The sequence below is a fragment of the Xenopus laevis genome, chromosome 1L (genome assembly GCF_017654675.1).
Source record: "Xenopus laevis strain J_2021 chromosome 1L, Xenopus_laevis_v10.1, whole genome shotgun sequence".
Classification (NCBI taxonomy): Eukaryota; Metazoa; Chordata; class Amphibia; order Anura; family Pipidae; genus Xenopus; species Xenopus laevis.
The window spans coordinates 88093510-88105032 of record NC_054371.1 but is presented as its reverse complement, the minus strand read 5'-3'; the positions used below and the strand labels follow the sequence as shown (position 1 = coordinate 88105032).

Sequence of the window (11523 nt, the reverse complement as noted above, 5' to 3'; positions counted from 1 at the left end):
CAAAGGATTTGAATTTTAATTGGTTGGACCAGGGTTATTACCAAAACGTAATTTCACATTGAATAATCTGTCAATGATTTTTCAATTGTTTGTAAACATAATTGCAAATGAATGCAGTATTTTCTGATGCTTGGCCGCTAACTATAACAAAAAATTTTTACTTACCTGACTGTGGCCTAAATAAAAATGATAACAATTAGACAAATACATTGTGGATAAAGAAAAGGCCACAGCTTTTATTAAATTGATATAACAAATACAAAACACGTTATGCCTACTGTTGCCATAGCAACAGGCACGAATAACACAAACAAAAACAGGAGTCTCCAGCTGTTCGAATCCAAGCCGTGGGCTACGGATTCTCTCAGCTTTAACTCACCAATTTAAATGCATATTTTTCTGACGTTACATACAATCCTCCACCGAAAATCCAGCTAAACCTAGCTGGATTTACGCCCCAGCACTGCCAGAGCCTTTTCAATTCCAGTTTGTAAGTCCATGTTCAATATATCCAGACCTATTGGGTTCAAATGTACCCCATCTTTTCGTAACAAACATTTGTTATCATTTTCAAGTTCCCTGTACCTGACAGAAATACCTCCTATGCGTTCTACAAATTTTGAAACAGAAACATTACGTTTTTTTCTGCATTTTTCTATGGCTTTGGGTTTCTCTCCTGTTTGTTCTGGCTACTACTTCTGACCAAACTACAACTAAACCACTGATGCGAGCGCAACTCCTGTTTTATATTGTTGATAAGGTCTACATTTTTTATCAAACCAATGTCATTGCCACCTGTGTGAATAACTAAAATTTTGGGACCTGGTCCCATTCCCCTTAACTGTAATACTTCTGGTAGAATTTGATCCCAATGTAGGCCTAGTATACCTCTCCAACAAATTCTGACTTCCTTTTCTGAAAGACCCAGCTGTCTAGTATATGTTCTTGCTGCTATTCTTGAATGTGTACCAAAGGAAGCTGTGGGTATAGAGAGTGCCTTTAAACAAGATCTGAATATGTACAAAAACTGATAACGTGAAACATAACTGCCATCTTTATGTATAAGTAGTGGGCCCTGAATGTTTTCATTGACATTATTGGACAACAGCTACCATCAATTGCTGACAACACAATAGTTTTGCCCCTTTAAGATTTATCAGTTTTGGAAAAATGAATATTTATCGATATTAATTGGTTTGTTAGCTTTATGTTATGTGTACTTAAACCCCCTGCTTTTGATTTGGAGGGTGACACTAAGTGGCAGATTTATCAAGAGTCGAATTTCGAGGGTTAAAAAACCCTCAAATTCAGCCCTCGAAGTAAAATCCTTCGAATTCGAACATCGAATTAGAAGGATTTTAGCGCAAAAGGTTCGATCGAACGATTGAATAAAAATCGTTCGGTCGAACAATAAAATCCTTCGAATCGAACGATTCAAATGATTTTAAGCGATCAATCGAAGGATTTTTATTCGACCAAAAAAAACTTAGAAAAGTGCTGTGGAAGGTCCCCATAGGCTAACATTTGACTTTGGTAGCTTTAATTTGACGAAGTATGACGTCGAAGTTGTTTTTAAAGTGACAGTACTTCGATTATTGAATTGTCAAATAGTCAAACGATTTTTAATTCGAATCATTTAAATCATTCGATTCGATCGAATTTGACCTATTCGATGGTCGAAGTACCCAAAAAATTACTTCGAAATTCGAATATTTTTTGTTTCAAACTATTCACTCGAGCTTAGTAAATCTGCCCCTAACTCTCCAATTCTGAAGGCCCCAAAAAAGGCTAATGAAAATGCTGTTTTGAACAATACTGCTTCGTAATGGTCTTTACAAATATGTGGAAGTACTAATAATAAATCCCTTAGGATTTGAAAAGATACTGGTGTTCTTCTGTCAGGAACTGCAGTTTTTTGTTTCCACCCTTTTACTATTTTCTTTATCAAAAATTCCTTTGTAATGTCTTTCCAATTAAAAATTTTGAACAAAAAATAGAGCGCTGCCATGTTCCTTTGTACTGTAGAGCCACAGATGTTTCCTTCAATTTCAGTAGAATGTAGCTAATAAACGGCTCTGGTGGTCTTTTAACCCCTTTTCTCCATCTCTTTTAACAATCCACTTCGCCCATACTCTGCTATAGGCTTTTAAAGTGTTTGGTGACAATGAGTTAGCCATTAGCTCAATTAATTGTCCAAAACGATTTTCCACAAGTTATTGGCAAGCCTTTCTCTTCTGCACTCGGGGCCAGCTGTCGAAATTTGTCTAACTTTAACCGAGAAAGGGAGTCAGCTATATTATTATCCACTCCTGGTACATGCTTTGCTTGGAAACAAATATTAAATCTAACGCAAATACATAGGGGCCGATTCATCAATAGTCGAATATCGAGGGTTAATTAACCCTCGATATTCGACTGGGAACTAAAATCGTTCGACTTCGAATATCGAAGTCGAACGATTTAGCGCTAATCCTACGTTCGATCGATCGAAGGATTTTTCGTTCGATCGAACGATTAAATCTTTCGAATCGAACGATTCGAACGATTTTAATCCAACGATCGAAGGAAAATCCTTCGATCAAAAAAAGGTTAGCAAGCCTATGGGGACCTTCCCCATAGGCTAACATTGACTTCGGTAGCTTTTAGCTGCCGAAGTAGGGGGTCGAAGTTTTTTTTAAAGGGCAAGTACTTCGACTATCGAATGGTCGAATAGTCGAACGATTTTTCGTTCGATTCGTTCGATTTCGTTCGAATTCGAACGAATTTAACCAATTCGATGGTCGAAGTACCAAAAAAATACTTCGAAATTCGAAGTATTTTTCATTCGAATCCTTCACTCGAGCTTAGTGAATCAGCCCCTAAGTGTCCAATTAATGATTGCAACTGTTTTAAAGTAACCTTTGTTGCAACTGTAGCTCTGCTCACTGATAGAGACAATGTTTCAAGTATTTCTTGTGGTAAACGGAAAACCAGATCTTTTAAGTCTATCTCTATTCCCAGGAAAATTAACTTGGTAGATGGGCCCTCGACACTTTTTGGGGTACCGATAGCAAATGTAATGTTTTGTCAAAAAACTTGTAAAAGTTGTGAGCAAATAAATTATTCTGCTGGTCCTATAAACAAAAAATCATCTAAATAATGTAACATAAAATCACAATTAGCTTTTTGTTTTGTTGTCCATTCTAAGAATGTGCTGAACACTACAAGATATGGCACATCCCATGGGAAGGCACATATCTACAAAATATTTTCCTTCAAAATAACATCCCAATAAGTGATAGCTCTCAGGATGTATGGACAACAAACGGAAAGCAGATTCAATATCAGATTTGGCCATTAATACTTCTCTGCCTGCATTTCTTATTAGCGCTAAAGCTTTGTCAAATGATGCATATTGTACATTTGATTCCTCCTTATCAATTCCATCATTAACGGATTCCCCCTTTGGGTAAGATAAGTCGTGAATAAGTCTGTATTTCCCTGATTCCTTTTTTGGAACTATACCCAAAGGGGAAATTCCCAAATTATGGACAGGAGGGGAATCAAATAGACCGGCCATCCTGTCTAAACAAATCTCTTTGTTTAATTTTTCCCTTACTATGTCACCGATTTTAGGTTCTCAGACAATGTTGGTAGATTACTGGGTACAAAAGGTATCCAAAATCCATCATAAAAACTTCTCTCTCTCTATAATTAATGCTTCACGCTCATTGGGGTACATTCTTAACCATGGTAACATCCTTTCCTTTTTCACTGGTGTCATCGGTTTTGGCAGGTGTGGTTCCTTGTTTCTGAGAAGCCAATTTTGCTTTTTTGAAGCAACAAACAACTGGGTGTGATCCTTCGCAGAAGGTGCGTTCATGCCTGTATCTGCAATTGCTATACCATCTGCAATGGCTTTCATTGTACATCCAACAGACTCCTTTTCTAGAAATTACGGCCGATGTCCCACTTGCTGAGACACCGGCCCCATTCTGAAAGTTATGATGCTGGCCATAACTTGGTCTGTTAGGTGTCATCAGTAAAAGCCATAGGATCATATCCTGACAATCCCACCTCATCTGGGCCCTTGCCGATATTCTGCGTCTAAATTGTTCGTCATATTTCAGCCAGCATATACCATTTGTTTTGTAAGCACCCCAAAGCATTTCTAAATAACAAAATAAAGAAGCACCTTTTTCAGGAAATTTTTCACACAACGCACTTGTGTATGTACTAAAACCATGTATCCAATTATTAATGGTGCGTGGCATTTGTTTTAGTTTTTCTTCATTGTCCCCCGCTCTCCTCATGGGTTTATCAAAAGAATCTTTATCAGGGTGGAGCAGGGTGAAAACATCAACAAATTGGCCAGCCCAAATTTTTTCTTTTAAACTACTATCGTGGTGAAGCCCCAGAGGAGCAGCCTCAGTACTAAAGTTAGCTCTGCCTTCATTATCATCAATTTCTATAGGCAAATTGTGAGACAAATTGTAATTGGAGAAATTTGGTATAACTGGCCTACTGAGTGGAGGACCTTCACTGCTAACCTTTCAGATACTAAGTTTAACATTCTAAGTATTTCAGCATTTGAATTATAAACCTGGGGAGTTGCACCCCCCCATGCCCCTGCAGCATTATACTCACCCTTACTCCCAGAGGGTTCTGGCTGCATTGGTACAGAATAAGAGTTGTGCGTTGGTGAATTTGCTCCTGGCTGTTGCTGTGGTTGACTCCGGTTGCTTTTGGCTTCTAGCAAGTGAAGTACTTTTCTCCTGCGACCGTTGAGTGCGCAGCTCCTTTTCCTCAGCCGTCTTCTTTCCCCCTTCTGCTGACAGCTGCACTGTTCCTCTCTCATGCTCTACATTACGAGATATGCATCGTCTTTGTCTTTTTTGTGAAACTGTTGCTGCTGTGCTGTTTAAATTGTGGCTGGCACCCCTGCTTGGCGATTCCTGCCGACCTCTGCGGGTATATCTACCGTTTCCTGCAGCTCCCACTGGGCTGGGGCTCAAACGCTCCGGAGGCTGCAACCTTCTACCCCTTTGTGCAATGGTTTCCGAAGTCCCTTGCTTACTGCCGGTATCCTTTGTGGTGTCCGAGTCTATGAGCAGTTGTGACAGCCATTCTCTTCCATTGACTGCTATTGCATCCTTTACTTGTGGCAGTAAGCTGTCCATTTCCATTGTTGGCACTCCATTAAAATAGCTAATGGTATCGGGAGCTGTAAAAAGGTAGGTGCTCTCACCTACTTGCCTTGCACTCTGAGAGGACACTCGGTTTTTCCCGCTCTGGTTTCAAAATACAGCTCTCTCACAGCCCACCAATCAGATTAAACCTACACACCTGTTGGTCTCATCGGCCATGGCTCATCAGCTGCACACCTGCTGCCGCTGATGGCAATCTTTCTGTTGTACTGTTTCAAAAGTCAGACCTACCAGGCAAAGGATAAAATCGGACAGACAGCTATTACTTTCAATACCAATTATATTCACAAATAACTTTAAATTAATTGGAAATGTATGTAGCACAGCACAGAGCTTTGTGTTTCATTTACAAATAATGCATAATGGAACCAAAGATTCTTAAGAAAAAGGTTTAAGCCTTATCTTAGCGAATGCAAAAAGTGTAATGGTTAAAGCATTTGCAATCATCTAATAGCTCCAGCAACAAAATGTTTATTTTCCATCTGTCAGCTTTTAAAGGATAACATAAATATTAACAATAAGCAATTCAAGAGTGACCATCTGGTTCCAGGTAGACAGAGATAGGATAGGAAGAGACAATTAAGGCATTATAGCTTACTTTTCAGTGAGCTGGAAACAGTGAAACTGACAGGTCTGGATTGCTGCATACAAGTAGATGTTCACATTAGTGAGCAATCATTAATTCTATTTTTCTATCTTTACTCTAATTTAATAAGATTCTTTTCTTTGTTATACGTAATTTTATTTTGTAGTGATTCCAGAAAAAAGTTGATGTCAAGTCAGAAAGCAAAATTTTAAATTAACGTTTTTTCTACCGCTGCTGTTAAAAAATGTACGGCTGCTAAATACTGAAAAGATTTTGTAATTTGGGAAAAAATAAATAACTAAAAACTGACAGATCTTACAGTGCATAATTCTGATATCAGTTGTATTCCTTCCAAAGCACTGACCTGAAACATCTGTTTAAGGCTGTGCTTTGAGGGTGTTGGCAGGCATAACATGCTGAAGTGTCTTATAAATCGTGGAGTTACCGGATTGCGACCACAGCCTGGAGGAGCACAAGCAGCTGCAATTGTTACATCCTGGGGGGGACAGAAACATCAAGCACAACTTGGTTAAACACAACAATTGCATATTAAGGTTCACTGCCAAAACTAGCTACTAATGCAGCTGTTTCAAATTAAATAAATTCCCAACCAAAATTCAAGATAAACAGATATTATTATCAAGCTTTTAGGAAACAAGGATGCATATTAATAGGCTACATTTTATTGGTGTTTAGAGTCAGGACTGTAACTATATAGAAGTCTCTGGTCACTGCACTAAAGCGCAGGTACAAATGCCCATGTGCAAGAGTCCTAAAATGCACTGTCCCAAAAAATAATGCAGAGTTCCTCTTTGTATAAATTACATAGCTGTTACTTTTTTTTAAAGTCCACTTAATCAATGGAAACAAAATGCCACTGACAGAAACTGGCATAGATAGAACAATTATGTAAACTGAAGGGATTCTGTCAGAGATTTTTTATGATGTAGTTTCTATTTCTAAATAACACTGTTTTCATTACAAGTAATTAACTCTACTGTATAAAATTTTATTACTGAACCAACAAGTACATTTTTCTTCTACTCAATGGAACTGGAGTTGGATGTCAGGTAGTTGCTATCTGGTTACATTCCCATTGTTCCATTAATTGGGTGCTTGGAAGGGAGGGTTGATATGACTCCAATTTATTGTGCAACAGTAAAGAATGACAGAAGTTTATCAGAGCACACGTCACATGACTGGGGCACCTTTTAAACTGGCAACATTTCTAGGCCCATGTCAAATTTCAAAATATTAAATCTGTTAAAAAAAAGATTACAGTGCAGAGGTCTGCTGGAGCAGCACTATTAACTGAAGCATTTTGAAAAAAACATGTTTTTGAGATTAGCATACATTGACCTTGGGATCAACTCAAATTCAACTATTAGCCACCGAAAACCTGCTGAGTTCATGTAGTCAATGGCAGAGGTCCAGCAACCCATTTGAAGGTGTTAATTGCCTTCCTGACATTCAAGGTTTTTTTTCTGAGAAAAAACTCAATTCGAGTTTAGTCGAATTCTATTCGAATTTGATTCGAGTTTTTGGGTCAGTAATATTCGTTCGAGTTTTAGATGTTTGAGTTTTTTCTTAAATAAGATACTATTTGAATTTTAAAGTCTTTGCAAGTTCATTCGAGGTAAAAAAAAAACTTTGGTAAATCAACCCCTATATGTACTCTCAGCTAATTATGCACCACAATTACTGGTTTCATATCATAACTGCAGCCACCAGATTTAAACTATATAGTGAGCATTATCTTAAAATGAATTGGATTTCAACATTGTAGAAGCTGTGAAACTTTACCTGTATTTCTTTTCAAAACATTCTTTCTCTATCATAAAATCCTCTAAAATCTTGAAACTGACGAAGCAGCTCAATGGGGGTTTTGAAGCATATCGATCTTATTTCGTCATATTTAAATCATCAACAAATATGATAACTCATTTGTTGCCTGGAGCACCTGCATAACACACCACAAACAATACTATGAGTATGTTCTCTTAGTATGAAATAAAAAAAATCTTGAAACAAGAAAACATTTAGGGGGTTATTTATCAAAGTCCGAATTTTTCTAAATATTTTCTGAAAAAAACTCTTTTGGGCTTATTTAATAAAACACTTTCCGGGAAAAAAATTTTGCGAGGAAAAAAAAAAAAAATTGTGAAAAACCCAATTTTCACAATTTTTTTGGATCTTTCATCTGATTTTCACGATTTTTTTGGATTTTTCACCGGAAAACTAAGAATTTTGCCCGAAAACTTCAGGGTATTGCCAGCACACATCAAAAAATCATTGGGACTTCTCCCATTGACTTATATGCAACCTCGACAGGTCTGAGATGCCAGATTTTCAGATTCTGGCTTTTCCATCCTCAGGGTTTAATAAATTCCGAAAAATTTGTGATTTTTTTTAAAAGTCCGATTTTATTTAAAAAAAAATTTGTGATTTTTGCATTCGAGTTTAGTAAATAACCCCCTAAGTAAATGTGATAAAAAAACTGCTGGAAACCCTTAAGTTAAGACATTTCCCACAGTATTGTTATACTTCTGTGGTTCTATTTCTTTACATGCTATTCAGAGAAAATACAGGCATGGTGGAAGTTTGAGTTTTGGCTACAGGATTACTATGTTGTTTAAATGGCACATGTAATCAAAACCAGCAGTGCATATTTATCATTTGTAATTATTTATAATTTGTAATTTGTAAAATTGAAAGTTTCTTAAAATTACATTAGCTTTCATTTGAACTATTTATTCATCCATGTATTAGTTTGTTTATTTTGCAACTCATTTAAACACAGAGGGCCCAGGGTGTATGGCAATATGTCAGGTGACTACCTAAACAAGCAGAGACTAGAAAATGATTCTGCATGTTAACATCTGATACTTGTCATCAGCATTCTGTTTGTTGCTACTAAAAATGTACCCCCGAAGCTAAACATGTTTTTGAAATACTCAATTCAACAGACCAAATATAATGATGGTCAGACAGGCTAAAAAAAACCACTATTATATATCTAAAAGCTGAACATGCATGCAATCAGATGGTTAGTCAATTATTGTCAGGATTAGGGCCCTAGACTGAACTGATTAAACTACAACTCAAGTTCTTGTCGATTAATGACCCCCATCAGAGCACAGTGTATAAATAATCAGAAGTCAAAAAGATCAGACAGTATGTTGTTATTATAACTTGAAGTGGTGTATTCAGCTGCATGAATTCTTATGATACCAGTCAACTCTTCTTTGCTATTATAATTAGTAAAAACATGTGAAAATTCCCTTATTGTACTATCCTTGGAAAAGTACAATGGAAATAAAAATGGAAATCTCAAGATTTCACTTTTCATTTACTGGATTCAAAGCTACGGTATCATTTTGGCATGTATCACCTAGCATTGACAGTTGTGTTGTGTCTGTATATGTCCCTGAAGCTAAACAAATGGCAGTATGTATACTTTTATTAATAAAATGAATGGAATTCAATATATAATGTCCCAGAATTACTTTTTTGTGAAAAATATTTACATGTTGCCACAGAGGATTGTATCTCCTTGCATTTTCAGTTTTTATTATAAGCTCTAGCAAGTAATTTAAAATATATGTTTTAGTGCCATCTTGTGGAAAAATAGGTCATAATGTATTTAATGACCCAAAATTTGGAAATCTGTTTCTAGTTTTCAAGTTGATTTTTTTGGTCAAAACTCAAATTTTCGGGTTAAAAAAAACCAAAATTTTTTTTGAAAAAACTAAGATTTTTCGAGATTTATTATACCCCGACCCTGGAAATAGCTTGAATGCAAAAATAAACCATCTAAAATCGGTTGAGGTCATGGAGGAATCAATGGCAGATGTTAATAGCCTTCATGATTTGAGGGGTTTTTTCGGCGATAACTCAATTCGCAGAAGTGTTTTCCATTCGAGTTTTTTCTTAAATAAGATACCAATCAAGTTGTGAGTTCATTCAAGTTCATCTGAGGTATAAAAAACTCTTGACCTTTGATAAATAACCCCTTAAATACACACAAATTCTTTAACACAGGTTAAAGAAAAAAAATTACAGACAAAAAAATTATTTCTCTTGCATACTGAGATTTTAAGATATCTATCAATTTTTTTTGCTTCTTCTCACCAATAATTTTTAACAAACAAATCCAGGAATCAAAAGCTTCTGAGACCCAATGAAATTAATGGGTACATTTGTGCATTAGTATGAAAATGCTCAATTCGCAACAGTTGTTAAGAATCATCAAGTTCTCTCACCAAGTCAATTGTATCCATGAACAATGAGTGTCTTTATTTATTATAAGTGCAATGCTCCGAAACAAAATTACAATACAACTGGAATTTTGATAATTCTGTTTCATAATTATCTACCTCACAAATAGAAAAATACTTGTATATGGCGTCATATACAATATTCATCATAAGTAAATGTAAAAATTCTTTAGATGCAAAATCTTAGCTATGAGGAAAGACTGGACAAGTTGGGTATGTTCACGCTGGAGAAGAGGCGCTTAAGTGGTGATATGATAACTATATATAAATATATAAGGGGATCATATAATAAACTCTCTAATGATTTATTTACCAGTAGGTCTTTCCAGCTGACATGAGGTCACCCATTCCAATTAGAAGAAAGGAGGTCCGGGCTAAATATTGGTAAGGGTTTTTTTTACAGTGAGAGCTGATGTGGAATTCTCTCCCTGAATCAGTTGTACAGGCTGATACGTTAAATAGCTTTAAAAAGTGGTCAGGTGGATTGGAGGCTTCAAATGTGGGTTTTTGCTTTCCTCAGGATCAACTAGTTCAACTAGATCAATAGTTTTTAAAATGCCATGTGCACCAATCACCAGTACTCCAGATCCGATGCTGAAAATTTCCACATGTACACAAAGGAAAGGGAGGGGATGGGGTTGATGAGTGACAGTAGGCCCAGGGGCACCTGCATTATAAATACAGCCCTGGCAGTTCATACTGTGCTACATACAGTGACACAATGCTGGTGCCCCTCCAGCAGTTTGCATTAGGTGTGAACAGTGTGGGCACTTTCAGTCTGAGATGTGAACAGTAAAGGGCTTTAGGGGGGTGAACAATAGAGGGGTTACAAGTGTAATCTGTGGCCAGTTAATCTGAGTACTGATACATTTTAAAGCTTGCACCTGATAAGCAGGTTTTAAATGATGTATTATGGATAAAAAAGTGTTGGAATAGAAATAATGTTTCTCGTGCTAGGGGTGATGTTACCAGTTCAGATACACAGCAGCCCTAATGCAGTAAAGGTCCATGTTTCCTTGTGAAGCTCCATATGTCTTATCTTGACCAGCCTTTTCCTTGGTGCCACCCGAGCTCCACATTCTCCACTTGTACAGGGCCGCTGGTGCTTTCTGGGAAACGTGTCAATCATGTGCATGAAGGCTTATGTCATGAGTGGGGAGAGGGTCAGAGACTACTTTCTAGTCTTAAAATATAATAACATGTATTGATTATGTTTACTGAAACTCCGTTTCTGCATTCCAGGTATTTCAGAGCTTGGAGGACCATCACCTGGAGGTAGTATCCTTCTTTCATGATAATAGTTTTCATGGACTAATTGCTCATGAGTAAACCCTCTGTAACATCCCTTCATACGACAGCTCCCATGCCCTCAAACTTAGTTGGAATGGGAAGAATTTGACCATCAATCAGTTTCTAATGCAGGAAGTTGCCAAGCAGTTTGGCCTAAAAGATGAGCCACTTTCCAATTTTTGCA

General features: G+C 36.9%; 1 pseudogene; it reads right to left on the bottom strand.

The window, feature by feature from the left end:
- Positions 1-11523, bottom strand: part of LOC108719654 — a 95841-nt pseudogene that overhangs the window by 78834 nt on the left and 5484 nt on the right.